Raw genomic sequence first — 16,210 nt, 5'->3', positions numbered from 1 at the left:
CCCTTAGGTCCTTGGACATATTTACACCAATTCCTTAATAATGTATTTACAAGTTTCAGATTTATTCTTTTTATTATCATATGTATGAACACAGCAATTTCTGAATTTCCAATATGAATAGAACTGTTTCTGAAAACGCCGGCACAAAAGGGGTATTTCCCAATATGAATAGAACTGTTTCTGAAAACGCCGGCACAAAAGGGGTATTTCCCCAATATGAATAGAACTGTTTCTGAAAACGCCAGCACAAAAGGGGTATAACTCATTTTAAACGTGAGTGATTCGACTGATTGATCAATGCCTATAACCTCCAGCGCCTAAATAACATACATGAACTTAGGATGACATACAAATGAATGTCTATTTTTCACAGAAAATGGATGTTGGTAGTTAGTTTGGTTTGTTGCAATGTCTTATATAAATGAACAATATTTTCTGGTAATTCTGGTAATCTTTTACTTACATATAATGCAAATATGCAGTTTGGTTATAGACAAAACCACTAGCTAGCCATTTCAGAGACTATAAAAGCTAGGTCCAAAATATAGTTGACTGAAAATATCTATCAATTGTATAAAATTTCCAGTTTATTGCTAAAAAAAAGTTTGTCTAACAATCTTTGATGGAATACGATCTTACTTTTTCAATTACCAGCACCATCATGATGATGAATTAGCGTTACATCAATATACATGTATGTATTTTCATGTCTCATTGATTTGACCTCATATGTCCTCTATCAACTGTAATCACCGAAATCAAAATCTATTTATATCCCTTAAGTCAGGGTCCTCGATCTATCTTACTATACTGCAGATGTCATCCTTGTTAAGTTATGGCACACATTTATCTGAAGGCAAGATTTTACAAATTATTTGAAACACGATTTAGGAAATAAAAATATGACTGTATATATATATAGTAAAAATATTTTACTGAAAATGAAAACTTTATTTAGGTAGATCAACTGACCACTTTGATAGGCCAACTTTTCCATGGAAATACAAAAATAAAAGTGATAACAAAACTATGCAGACTATCAAAAAGACACAAGAATATAGATATAAATAATTTTACTTTTCAGCATCTAAAGCATGATGGAAATTGGATTGCTTATATATATAAATAAGTACACAGCAATTATCATAATGTTTATGCATCAAATTGTTAGATTTATTGATTTATTGTAGTTTGCATCAAATCCAGTGGCAAATATTTCATGCATGTTCAGGACAATCCACTAATTGGAATAAAATTCACCCAATCACAAGGATTCATTTAAACTTTTGAAAATTTTACCCAGAATGCATTAGATTCTGAACCAATGCATTGCAGTAAATATAATAATTATGTTCATCCAATTTAGATAGACCAACACCATACTATTACTTGCATTTGCAATTCTTTCAAGAAAGCTCAGATAACTCCACAAGATTGAGTGTACTGTATAAGGAATCCACTGAGAATTCCTGCAGCTTAACTCATTTTGCTTACAAAATTTAGGCAAAGGTTTTAGGGTGAAAATCAGGTTCAGTCTTAGTAGTAGATAATCTCAAAATTGCACCATTTTCCTTCTTTTTTTTCACCATATGTTTAGCATAAAAAAGTAATAAACAGCTACGCCATGAGCGCATGATACGCCCGACGTCTTGTGTGGGAGTTTTATGCAATAATCATAAATAGTTTCTGAGAAAGTTTTAAGCAATAACCATATATTGTTTTTGAGACACGGTGGGACATGTGAAACCCCCAACCCTGTTTTTTTTTTTTACAAAAAACTGAATATTACTAAAATAATATTTTGAATCAAAACCAAAAAGTATAAAGTTCTTTAGATTTATATAACAAAGAAGTGTGTTAAGTTTTAAGCCATAATCATAAATTATTTTTGAGATACAGCGCCACATGTAAAAAAAAACCTCCCCTGTTTAACAAAATACTCAATAACTCCAAAATAAAGTTTTGAATCATCACCAAAAAGTATACAGATCTTTAGATTAATATAACAAAGAAGTGTGTAAAGTTTTTAGCAATAATCATAAATTGTTTTTGAGATACTGCACAACATGTTAAAAAAACCTCCCCCTTTTTTACAAAATACTCAATAACTCAAAAATGAAATTTTGAATCATCACCAACAAGAGGCTGTCACAACGACAGCAAACCGGATTTATTAATATTTATTTTTGTCCTGGCAATATCACAAGAACCATTACTGATGAATGGTGAAAGTGAAAATCGTCAATATCAAATTTGACCTCCATTTTGTCATCAGTATCAACATCTTAAAATTTGAAAAGCTTAGATTGAATGGTTCATGAGTAAATGCAACAACGTGAATGGAAACGCCATTTCACAATCTTTCAAGAACCATAACTCCTGAACAGTAAAAGTCAAAATCGTCATAATTGAACTTGACTTTTAATTTGCCATCAGTAACAACATATAAAAATTTCAAAAGCTTTGGTTGAATGGTTCATGAGAAAATGCACGGACACGACTGGAAACACCATTTTTCAATCTTTCAAGAACCATAACTCCTGAACGGTAAAAGTCAAAATCGTCATTATTGAACTTGACCTCCATTTTGTCATCAGTAACAACATATTAAAATTTGGGAAGCTTAGGTAGAACAGTTCATGCGTAAATGCACGGACACGACTGGAAACTCCATTTTTCAATCTATCAAGAACCATAACTCCTGAACGGTAAAAGTCAAAATCGCCATTATTGAATTTGACCTCCATTTTGTCATCAGTAACAACATATTAAAATTTGGGAAGCTTAGGTAGAACAGTTCATGCGTAAATGCACGGACACGACTGTAAACTCCATTTTTCAATCTTTCAAGAACCATAACTCCTGAACGGTAAAAGTCAAAATCGCCATTATTGAACTTGACCTTCATTTAGTTGTCAGTAACAACATATTAAAATTTTAAAAGCTTTGGTTGAACGGTTCATGAGTTAATGCACGGACAACATTTGATTCCCGCCCGCCCGCCCGCCGCCCGACCGCCCCGCCCGACCGCCGTACATCCCCAAATCAATAACCGACATTTTTGTCACAAAAATCCGGTTAAAAAGTATACAGATCTTTATATTAATATAACAAAGACATGTGTTAAGTTTTAAGCAATAATCATAAATCGTTTTTGAGATATGGTGCGACATGTAAAAAAGCCCTCCCCCTCTTTTACAAAATACTCAATAACTCAAAAACAAAATTTTGAATCATCACCAAAAAGTATACAGATATGAAGATTAATACAACTAAGAAGTGTTTAAGTTTTAAGCCATAATCAAGAATCGTTTTTGAGATACGATGGAACATGTGAAAAAAACACACCCCTGTTTTAGTTACAAAGTGCCGTTACTCAAAAAGTTTTAATCTTACTTTCACCAAAAAGTATACATATCATTTGACCATCATAAGAAACAACTATGTTAAGTTTCATGAAATTTGGATAAGTCGTTCTCAAGTTACGGTGCGACATGTTTACGCCGGACAGACAGACGGATGGACAGACGGACGGACAGACAGACGGAGAGACAGAAGCAAGGACACTGAACATTTGTATACCATAATACGTCCCGTCAAAACTTTGACGGGCGTATAAAAATAAAATTGATAAATTATTATTAAAACAGTGTTTATTTAAATGATATAGTGACAACCCATCTGATTTATTGACTTTTTCTAATTAATTTATTGTGGAGAGAATTTTAAGTTTGTTATAAGGACTTTGAAATCATAATCAAAATTTAAAAATGTTAAAAATACAATGCAAAATTAGGTAAAGGTAAATCAGAGCCATGAAAAAAATCTTTAACGACATTTAAGGGCAAGATCTCCCCTTTTGGCGAGATAAAAGTTTGTCACAGATAACATAGTCAAGATAGCATAGTCTTATCTTAAAAGTTAATAATAAATGAGGTTTTATCAGGACGACCTTATAAATATTTGACTGATAATTTATTCCGCAGATGTCACTGACAGAAATGATCATCATTTACGATGTTACATTATTTTATGTAAATCGTCAACTTTAGAATCGTCATATTCCACCTAGACACTTTGACCAATGAACCATGAAAAATCAGAGTAACTTTTGTACTTCATTTTTCCACATATAACAGAAAAATAGAAAAACGATTATTTATAATGATATTACATTAAAATGTCTGTTGATTTTTTTTGTGGGCTAATCTATTAAACTTCAAAGAAAACTATATGGGTGTATTAATCATTTCCATATATTAATGTTGTTTTTTATATAATAACTTACAACATCACAAAACATCACAAACAATTTCATCTCGGTAGTCATAATAATATATAAGATTTTATAAATATTTTACGGACCATTTAATTTAACCTGAATCAAAAATGCATAAAACCTTTAAGAATTTTAAAGCATATTATTTTTAATTTCTGTATCTTACGTATTAAATCATTTTATCTACAATTCTTTAGCCTATAACCACCTGGTACGGAACAAGCTGAAATCATATAAAGATTAGTGATTTTTCTCATTTCCCGAATTTTAATTCAAGCATTCTCCTTTCCGTAGCTTTAACTTGTGCTTGAGGACCGAACACGATCACACATTAAGATCAAATCGGCCCCCATCAGGTGATTTATGTAAAGTCAAACCTTCCGTTATTAAAGTAGTCATTTAGAAACAAAGTTTCTTCATATTTTGGTCATGAGCATGGTTATTTTCACTAAACAGTTCAAATCTTAACTCGGAACCCCATAAAACACTGCAACTCAACACATTTATATGTATTTAATTATGGACGTATTTTTCCAATAACAGTTTAACCCAAAAATCAAACAGGAAAAAAAATCTGTTCGATTTAAAAAATACAATGGTCTTGTATAGAAAACTACTACAACCTAGCTTTCAAAATCATCACATACTGTATAATTTTTAAAATCTATATTCAATGAACAACTTAAGAAATTAATAGGTCCAAAAAATTAAATATGAAAAGATTTAAAGATGCATGCTTTTCATGATTTTGTTGCCTTATCTGATGTTTAACAACTTAATACTAGTGACAAAAAGTAAAGTTTAACTGATGAGCATGGCGATAAGATTGTTCAACCTGATAAACTTGTAAATAAATATAATAATAGATTCAATTCGCCTAAGTCACTCTTATTTTAAGGTCTTTCCAAACATGACTTTTAGTTTTTTGGATATGCATCTACGGATATAATGCACCAATATTTCACTAAAGTATCTTTTAAGAACTAACATTATTCAACTACCTGTAAACAAGACCCTTTGTATCAAATTTTTAATGCTGTAAATTAGTTCAAACACTAGACATATAAAATGCATTGTATAAAGAGGTCATTAGGTCAGTGTTAATAATTCTTAGGGTCAATGGGAGTAAAATACATCAGCATTTGATATTTTTCACTTCTACTTGTTGAAAGAACTTAAATATTTAGATACTTGCCTTGAACAAAGGAAATATAGAGAAGATTTTTTTTTAATCAATACTGGAATAGCCAGACCTTTAAATAAATAATTAATTGCAAATTGTCTGAAGTCCAATAATTATACCATATGTAATTTTGTATACATAATATAGATTCTTGTAAGAAGTGCAAATAATGTAAAAATTTGTTCCGCCTTTTTCATTGAAATGGTTAGATGAGTGGAGGCTCTGTTTTTATGAACTATTCTTTGCTTCAAAGGTCACAACAGATGTAGTTTTAAGGGTTGTACTTTTTAATTGTAACTAGTTATTATATAAGAGAATTAATGGTATGTTATACATGTAAGAGGTATACCATAATACGTCCTGTAAAAGGGCGTATAAAAATTGGGCTGAATTATTAAAAAAATGTTAATTGTACAGTCTCAGTAAAACAATTTAGAATGTTAAATCATGTACTTTTTTCCAAAGAAGAATGATAATTATGTTCTTAAATTAAGAAAGACCATGATCGACATGGTTAAATTGCAGCCAATATTCTAGGTGAGTCCTGTTAGTATTAATTGGTTGGTTGATTGGTGTTTAACACCAACTTCAGAATTACTGTGTATTGGTTGAGGGAGCCACAGTGCCCAAACAGAACCATTTAACAAACCAAATCGGTCAGAAATCTTCCTAATGGTCCACATTATTTTAGCAATTTCTTTTTTTTTTAAAGAAAAACATTGTTTTGATGTTTTTTGTTTGGGGGACAGGGTGGGAGTTATTTTTTTGTCTTCTAACTTTTTATCTTTAGGACATTCACCTCACCCTTATCAAATTAATTTTTCAAGTTTCTTTTCTTAAAATGAGTCCAACTTGAGACAAGGTCAGAACCTGAAGCTGTTCTGGGCAGTTATTCACTCGCTTCTTATATCCTTATCTCTTCATTTTATTTGATAACATAAAATCATAGCAAAAGTTCAAAAATTGAGAAATTTATTTAGTAAAAGATTAATTTTAAGCCTTTTAACATGTATGTTTAGATAAAAGTTTTTAGTGTCAAAACAATTCTGATTCAAAGCGGTATTTCTGTAACTTAATGCAATATCATTAAGCTCTAAAACCATATTTGACCATCCCCTTTGTATAAAACCTTATCTGCTAAATTTATTTTCTAATTATTAATTTTTTCGTTATCTGCAATATAAATTGGCTACCTACACGAACCAAAATTGTTATCTTCTGCAAAGAAGTAGATTGCATACCCACAATGCAATCCATCAACATGGTGACTTAGCAACTTCTGACATGCACATAGATTACCAAATAAAAGAAACTGACATCACCGATAGCAAAGTACACGATTCAAAATTAAAACAAATATTTTTCATTGACTTTGAAGACTTTTTCTGACGGATGTCAAGTAGAACATGTAGAAACAAAAGTTAAAACATTAAATTCCTCAAAAAAAAATCAATCGTTGAAATTAGACGAAACAAAAATCTGCCATTCTAACTCGACACTTGACCATGCTTTGATACAGGTGAAGGATTACAAAACCATTTTTCAAGTGCTCTACCGATTCGTCTTGATCCCTCTTGTGTAATATCGCTGGGACTTCATAGATAACCCAAGGATGGGTAAAGAAGGAAGGGGATTAAGGTATGCAAAGGTCTACCCACTCTCAGACGACAAATAGAAAATCTATATCGACACATACTCTTCAAATTGGATGAAATCAGATTAAAATACTCTAAAAACGATGACATAATTTGATTGGTATTATTATCTGCCATCTGAATTCCCAAATGATTCAATTATGCATAGATCTTTTAAACCAAATTAAACTTTCCAATAGTTTTCTGCTAAAAGTGTCACGATTTTATATTTTCCTCAAGTTTTATGTTTGGATTTGATATCTCTTTATAATTGGAAAATCCCTCCATAAGTGGACTGATTTTTACTTGGTAATCTGCATTCTGTTTTTCTATCTCTAGGTTAAGGATGGCATACTAAACTCTCAGATCTGTACTTAGTGTTTTTTGTTGTTGGGATGTAGAAGTACACATCCACTGTGTTTTTGATATATGTATTTCTATTTGTATCCATCAGATGAGTTAAGCTTTTTTCAACAGATTTTTATAGTTCATTCATATATGTAGTACTGCTCCTGGTAACCCCACTACATGTTGTATGTATGTGCCTGTCCCAAGTGAGGAGCCTGTAATTCAGTGGTTGTTGTTTGTTGCTGTGTTGCTGTGTTGCATATTTGTTTTTGGTTAATTTTTTTATTAATCAACCCTTAAATGAGATGCATTTTGTTATTTTGAGTTATTGGGTTGCTGTCTTGTTTCATGTTTACACATATCACTTTAGTCATCTCTGATAGGAGGTTTGATCAAATTTTTCTGTTATATTTACAAAACTATCTAGGAATTGAAAAGAACTTGTCTAATGAGTCAATCCATGACTCTAAATCACTCCTTACACACATACAAGCAAAGAATAGGGCTTTTTTTGCTGTTCTACATATCAAAGTACCTATCTTTTTTCAGGGATGAATCAGTGTTCAATCAGTGTAGTAAAACAGAAGTCTAACATATTTCTTTCATTTAAAAAATAAATCAATTCAAGCAATTCAGCATTTACCATTATGCCAGATTTCAACCGATTACCAAACAGACCAGAAAGAACTCCTTGCATGTCCCATATTCATTGACTTCCACGTAATACAAATAAAATTGACGTGTAATAATTACAGACAGTTGTGCTATATCAAATCAAAGGGAATTATGTCTATTGAAGTTGGAGAAAGGTCTATGTTGGTGTTGGTGAAAAAATGTAAAATGTTTTCCATTGGTAATCATTAACCAGACATAAAAACTGGCTTTACAAAAGAAACGAGATGTAGTAAATATCAATTAATTATTTTACACCCCAAAAGAATTAAATGTGAATTAAAGATCTCCAAGCAGAGCTTTATATATAATTCAGATTTAATTTGAAGGGATAATTAAATATTTCCTTTTTAGACAATTAAATAAATGTACAATAGTTCTTTTTATTAAAGAGAAAGGTAAAAAAAGATTTAAAAAAAAAGGTGCCAAAGACATGGTTGTCTATTGCTTTCTTTTACATTTTTTTTTTATCTCATTTACATATTAATTTTTATGCCTTGATCAATTTGATTGTGTGCTGTTTTGTTTGTATTCTTTTGATTCCCTGTTGACATATGTATTTGTATTGTCAGTGGTTCATGAGCAATAGACAACTTTGGAATCATGTCCCTGACCCTGAAATTTAGGTTGTCAATTTTGTGCGCCTTTCTAATGTAATTTACCAGTCAGAGGGGATCGCCTGTATCCCTGCTATATTATTTTTCATCAAAAGTCTCTTTTTTCTTCATCATTATGCAGGTTAAAGTTAAACTAGAAATATTATATTTGTTCTGTATGTACATAATCACAATTTACTTATGACAGAGCTGAATAGCAATTATAAGAATTTAATTTGCTGAATAATTTGTGCAACTTAAGCATTATAATTTATTCAACCATTTGTTCAACTTACAAACAGAATTAAGTGACGTTCACTAAAACCAAAGTATGTGATAGAAATGCAAAAACTGAAATATTGTCTTTTATATCTTGTCAAATAATTTTTAACGATATGAAAATCAATTAATATGTAATTTTCCTAAGACAAAGATTTTTTTATTTGAATTGGGTAAGATATGATTTCTCACTATACACACATTTTAGAAACAAAAAAGGCAAATTAATAGCCATATATTGCAGTTTGTCATCCCAACATCACAGTCAGACAAAAGGACAAGGTTCACTTATGGCACAAAATGGCCTAAAATATCAACTTCCATCATAAAACACCAAAAAGGTCTTGATTTGGTTCTTAAATGGGTCTTTTTCAAAAGTCTTAATGCTAAATATATCAATTCTTTTCATAAGAGTACAAAATATTCTCCAAAGTATGCCCATTTTAAACATTTTGTCAAAATATGATGATTTTGTGTATTTATGAGGCCTAAAAGCTTTAGAAACACATTGGCCGCCATCTACGATGCAAAATGTGTTGTAATTAAAAGGTTCCAATTTTCATCAATATAAAAACATTTTGAATCATAGATGGCGGCCAAAGTTAATTATGCCAAAAACAATTAAAATTATGGAAAAAAAGTACCAAAATTAACCTTTTAATACAAATTATGTTTATTTATGGGGTCATAGCTCCATAAACTATAAAGGAAAGTGCCAGAAAAAATATTTTTGTCTGACTAATATTATCACAAGTATTTGTAGGTGAAATTTGTAAATTTTGGCCCCATTTAATAAACAAAAAAATCAGGGCCAATTTTAACCCTTCTTGAACCTTCTCCTTTGCAGTATACTATAAATGTTTGGTATCAACCAAGTCAATGTTTGACGTAATTGGAATGAAGGAAGAGATTATAAAAAAAAAATGGAAAAGTCAAAGCCCTTTTGTTACTGTTTGTCATCTCAGAATCACAGTGAGACAAAATTGCAGTATACTATAAATGTTTGGTTTCAACCCAGTCGATGTTTGACTTGGGAAGAAGGTAAAGTGATGTTTTTAATGAATATCCCGTCATTGTTTACATTTACTTTCACAAAGATGTACATTATATAAAAACTTCGGGAAATGAATTTCCTACAAAACAAACCTGTTGAGAAAACTACACAAAAAAATAGATGGTTTTGCATTTGTAAATATTTGGCCGTGGATTGGGTCAAAATTCACCAGTTGCTACAAAGTCATAAATAGTTTGTGTCCACCTAACGTTCATTGCAAACAAACATTTACAAATTTGTGTCCCGTTAAAGACCTTATAAAAACACAATCAGTGTGATTATTGTTTCAAACCGTCGACAAAATAGTTCAGTGGCATTTTGTAACTAGGAAACTTAGATCCCGGATAATGCCACCTTAAGTTATTTTGTATTTGAACGTCTTTCCCTAAATAAATCACGATTAAAATGTCTATTTATCATCAAAATCTTTTCATTCACTGATAGACGATTTATAAACAAAACCGGTATCCAGTCTAGTAAATTTAATCTCAGACAAAATACAAAAGTCATTTATCTGCAATTTTTAAATTCTTTTCAAAGAGAGTTCAAAATAATGCAATGACTTTTCATTTTAAATTTTTTATCACCTTCTAAATTATTTGATCTTACTATAAATAAATATGAATAAAGTCACGTTTTAATTCCATTAATCTTTTCATCCAAATTAAAATATTTGGTACATTTTTACAGTGCAACCTGTCTATCTTAATAGTTTTTTGGAAGTTTTTTTTTACATATCAAATGTTTAACTGCCATTCCATGGTTCAGTTTCAGTTTTATTATTTTAATATTACTGTAAGAGTAAAAATGCAATTTATCTCATCAAGATTTTCAGCATTTTTTGTTTTCATTTGATAGAAATATATCTCTCAGTTTAAACAGAGGATGTCATCTTCTATGAAACATTATTTAGTAAACACTTATTAGAATTTTTTTTTTTTAAATCGATTTCCCCCCCCCCCCCCCCCCCCCCCCTTTTTTTACTCAAATCACAATAAAAAACATATGTTCTAAAAAATTGCTGTAACCATAACTGTTGACCAAATGATATCAGTTTTTAAATCCAAACCAAACATTGGAATCATGGGTACCAGTCCTTTTTAAATCTTGTGAAATTCATGAGTAAGTTAGTTTGGGAGAAGGGGGCAGTTTAACGTGACTACATAACAACTTAGTGCTCCATGTCCGATAGTATTCAATAGTGTGTCCAATTAACTTTTCTCTTTTAAATGAATAAATATGTTAGTATCACTAAATCGAAAAACTATTTTAACAAACCTGGGACTATTATACTATTACTATAAAATTCCTAAACAAAAGAAAATTTGATCAACTTCAGAAAAATATTAATACAGTTTTGCATATATGAAATTATGTACAAAAATACCTTACAATAGTGTATGTATTAGCTATTCATTAAAACCTAATGGTTTAGGTATCTGCAAAATTTGATCATTATCTTCCATTAATGCTTTAAACTTGGAGATGTGCTAGTAATTTAGCTAAAATTAATCTTTAATTAACATTGAGTAAACTCTTTAAAAAAAATGTCAAGTAAAATAACATGCAATCAACAAAAGATTTTATGCTAATATCTAACAAAACTTTCTTTGTTAATAACTTTTTTAAGACTGTATTGTCAGCCATTTATATGTCACTATAGGTTACAATAAACCATTAGATTGTATGGGCGCAGCCATTTTATGAGCATAACATGGTATTCAGAATTAAGAGTATGGCTAATCCTGATTGGTTGATATGTGACTCGTTATTTTTTATTATTAGAGACTTCGTGCATTCTGCATTACACCAAAGGCCAATAAAATATTTTCTTTTGCCTTAACAGAAATAAGATGTCTTTTCAACGCAAGGACAAGACACATATTTTAAGGTGCAAAATTGATAGGCATATCAATAAGAGATAAGTACAAATTCATTAAGAAAAGCAACGTGATCCTATATTTTTTAGACGAAAAAGTACTGTCTGAATAACTTTTCTGTATTTCTAGCGAGGTTTTGTTAAGAAAATCAACTTTCTAAAGTCTGTATCTCAAAAAAGGCTATCATTGTCGCCTATGCGGAAATAAATTGTTTATTTCAATCTTCAAAATTTAACTTTCTGATTTCTAGATCCTGTTTTGTTTCCTGATTATGACTTTAATTGATGAATATTCAAAATTTGTGCATCGTTCTCCTTTTCAATCAATTTGTTGTGAACATATACAGTTATAAATCAACAGCTAATCCATTTCCTGATGGTCATTATATAAATAATCTTATTCTAAGTCTATGGGAGATAACTCTATATAATAATTCTGACTTCCTCCAAAAAAATGTTAACCACAAACACAACAAGTGTGTCTTCAACATGTAATTACATAAAAAAACAATAGTCAATTTATCAACAACCAAAAAATGAATTTGCAAATATGCAAAAATATAGTATACTGTTCCTGGATAAGCCAATTCTTCAAAGCAGACATAAATTGAATATCTAGAAGAAAGCAACTCCTCATTTTGTTTTTACAGTTATATCTATATTTTGTTTTAAATCATTATTTTTTTAGTAAGTTTGAATTTGACAACAATTTATTTCTATATTCATATTTCAAAATGTAACTTTAAAAACTTTTAAAATGTAAGTTCATGTTTAACAGTTTAATCCTGGAAACATCGTTTCAACAAAATTATAAAAATCGTCATATGAAACAACATATTGAAGGTGGAACAATGTACATAACACTTCAGGGAGATAACTCAGCTAACGTTTTAATTACTTCCATTGTTAAGGAAATATCAAACAGACCAGCATCATTTACACTTAATGAATTACCTTAATCTCTAGTTTTCTGTGTATTGATTGGTAGATTATTATTTATCTTTGAACTATCTTTTTTCAGTGCATGGTGTTGTTCACTTTTGGAAAGCATTTTTGGTAATTTTTTTAAAATATATTGTTCTCTCTTAGACAAGAATTTTTAAACTGGCATGTTCTGAATTTCATGTATTTTAAAAAAATCTTTCTAGTTTAGTGTATTTTAACTTCTTTGACATCAAGATGAATTGAATTGTTAGTAGGTAAATATTTTAGCATATATATATGATTATTCATCATAATGGTATGAGATAAAGGGGAATCTAATCTACTAAAACACTTTATGTAAATGTCTCCTACCTTTAGGTATCACTTTTTCTCTTAATGCCTCTTCATAGACGACATGAAACTTGGCTTCATTTTCATCTGAAAAATAGTCTACCCATATTAGCATAAGCTTAAACGATGTGGATAGGTGGTAAACAAAATCTGACAACACCAAACAAACACCTTAATATATCAAATTTAGGAGAGAGAGAAAGCTATTATTTATCAACTGTATTTATGTTTTTTAATTCTGATCAATTGATTTTAATTAAGTGTTGCCTCTTACTCAGAAGTCTGTAATTCAATGGTTTAGTTTGATGATATATACCAATTAGTTTTTTTGTTCATTGTTTTGTTCATGAATTAAGTTGATAGCTTTCTTATTTAAAATGTTTTACATGTGTCATTTTAATGCTTTTGATAGATGACTATGCGGTACGGGTTTTTGTTCATTGTTGAATGGCTTTATGGTAAGTTATAATTAGTTGCATATTGCAGGACTACAAAGGCAGAGAGAAGTACAGAAGAGTAAATAGATAGATTGAAAGGGCAAGGGAAAAGAAAAACATTAGAGGGAGCACAGAACGAGCAGATAAAAGAACAGATATGGTAGAGAGAAGCATAATTCTTCTATTTAAGGCCTAAGCACAGACAATGTGTATCTTGAAGTTCTAACATATAACTCCTTATACCTGTGTATGGTGTTGTATACAAACATTGCTTAGCTATGGCATCCCAGGTCTGTGGTTTGTCTGAATACTCCCTCCTCAGACTATAAAATAAAACAAATTAGTTCAAGTATATATTTGTGACATTATTTGTTCAATTAAACTTCGTCTTTATATCTGTGGATTAATTTATTTTTGTGGGTATTGTTTTTTCGTGAATATTATTGAATCCATAGTAATTAGATTCAAGTTCATGAAAAAAACCCAACTCCAACTGGTGTGAGTATGGTTTTGAGTAAGATGATAGTCTGTCAGGCTGACTCTTGTTAAGAGAGAGCAATAACTCTTCCATGTAAAAAACACTCTTGCAAATTTAGAAAAAAAAAGTAGGCTAATGCCGCTACATTAGGCAGCACTCACACCCGCAAAGTGGAAAGGGATTAATATAAGATGTAATAGCTTGTTTCCCAATCCTCTATAAACAAATAAGTTTAAACTAACTGGTGTGTAGTTTTAAGGACTACTATCATTCTATTTCTACTATATATGTATCATCGGAGACTTTAAAAGGAAAGACAGTTGAAAAAGTACTATTCTTTGCTTTCAGTTTCATAAAGTGTAATAGAGGTATTTCTTGTCATGAAGCATAATACAATAAATATTTTTCACAGTTAAATCAAAACCAGGAAAGAAATTTGTTTGGAGTTATTTCCCTTACAATTGTAGCCAAAGTTTATTTGTTTCTGATATTTTTCACGGTTGTTAGTTGAAATTAAAATAAACTAAATTTGAAGTATAAAACCGTATGCAATATGAAATTTTATGAAAAAAATGTAGATTATAATCTATTATAAAAACCCTGTTGAGTTCTGTTAAGCTGTACTATGTTCAATTAGCTGTCATTTAATTTCCCTACCATGCAAATGGAAGGATATCATTGTCATTGGTGTGGTTCAGAATTTTTCTTGTTTCCCTTTTTTATATAGATAAGACCGTTGTTTTCCTGTTTGAATTGATTTTCACTAGTCATTTTGGGGTCCTCTTTATCTTGCTGTTTGGTGTTAGTTATGGTGAGCTTGATAGCTTTCTGTTCTGTGAGAGCCAAGGCTCCATGTTGAAGGCCATACTTTGACCTATTATTGTTTACTTTTTATACATTGTAACTTGAGCCGAGAGATGTCTCATTGTCACTCATACTACATCTTCTTATTTATATGAGATGTAAAAAATATTCCTTCAAAGGATGTTGAATGTTAAACTTACCTTGAAAATATATCTTTCTGTAGTTTTGTTGTAAAATCAAACAGTTGACAAATTGGTAAAAATGACAAAACAAAATCTACATTTTCTGAAAATAGAAGAAAACAAAATTGGTTATATAGCATTTTTTTCTATTGAAGAGGTGGTATCAATCAACCTTTTCACCAAAAAAAAAGTTGATTTTTTTCTCAAGATTTACAAAGTTGAAGCGAACTTGAAGGAGACATTATCCTAACATTTACACTAAAATACTAAAAAATCATACACTTTAACCTACATTGGATAAATTTGTAAAGAGTAATGGTGACAGGAAGGAGATCTCCCCTAATAATTGTCCTTGGTGCAGTTAATTTGTAAAATGCATATACTTACCCTAAAAAACACTATTATTTCATGATCGACTTGTTATTTAATGCCAATTTCAACACTTTTTGGCTACATGTTTATGTATGATGGTGGCCTATTTTTATTGGTGGAGGAAGCTGCAGTATTTGGAGAGAACTCCCAACTATGGGGATAAAAAAAAAGCTATCAATTAAGATAGGAGTTGAATGCATCTTCTAGTGTAGACTAGTGATCACTATAGATGAGCTACTTGTATGAAATGGCCTTCAAAGGCCTTTATACTGGGGTTATTCGAAAATATATCTATTTGTCAAAAAATAAACTGTAATGAACGAGACCTTAAGTGAATGTCATACACTCCAAACATTCATTGTATACAAAGATCCTTGTTCAGAACATTAATTTAATTCAAACAAGAGCATTATAAGTCAGTAAGTTCCCAATTTTCAAAATTTTGTTATTGCCTTTACATTGTCCTCACACCTACTAAGTCCAAGTGGATAGTTCTAAATTCTGAAGAATTTAAATCAGTTAACTTTAGTGCATATTTGATAATAAGTATCTAATCATACTGATATTTAACCAGTTCAATATATCACATTAAATCATATGATGTAACAAAGTATAAATTTAAAAATAGAAGCTCTTAAGATGGACGAAAGAGGTGTAATCAAAATAATAGTTATCGTCATTAGGCCAAATAAACATAGCTTTGTTTCTTGGCTCCCTACATTTTCATGCCTACCCTTA

At 30.3% G+C, this 16,210-nt stretch overlaps 1 long non-coding RNA gene across 1 annotated transcript; it reads right to left on the bottom strand.

The window, feature by feature from the left end:
* Positions 1-13,218: 13,218 nt before the first annotated feature.
* Positions 13,219-15,206, bottom strand: LOC139509463 (uncharacterized). The gene is made up of 3 exons (XR_011661731.1): positions 15,119-15,206; positions 13,880-13,959; positions 13,219-13,286 (listed from the first exon to the last, which is right to left on the bottom strand). It is a non-coding gene; the product is annotated as an uncharacterized lncRNA (long non-coding RNA).
* Between the last annotated feature and the right edge of the window lie 1,004 nt (positions 15,207-16,210).

Source organism: Mytilus edulis, unplaced genomic scaffold (assembly GCF_963676685.1).
Source record: "Mytilus edulis unplaced genomic scaffold, xbMytEdul2.2 SCAFFOLD_1387, whole genome shotgun sequence".
NCBI lineage: Eukaryota > Metazoa > Mollusca > Bivalvia > Mytilida > Mytilidae > Mytilus > Mytilus edulis.
Note: the sequence above shows the minus strand (reverse complement) of the source record. Positions and strands in the feature narration are given on the sequence as shown.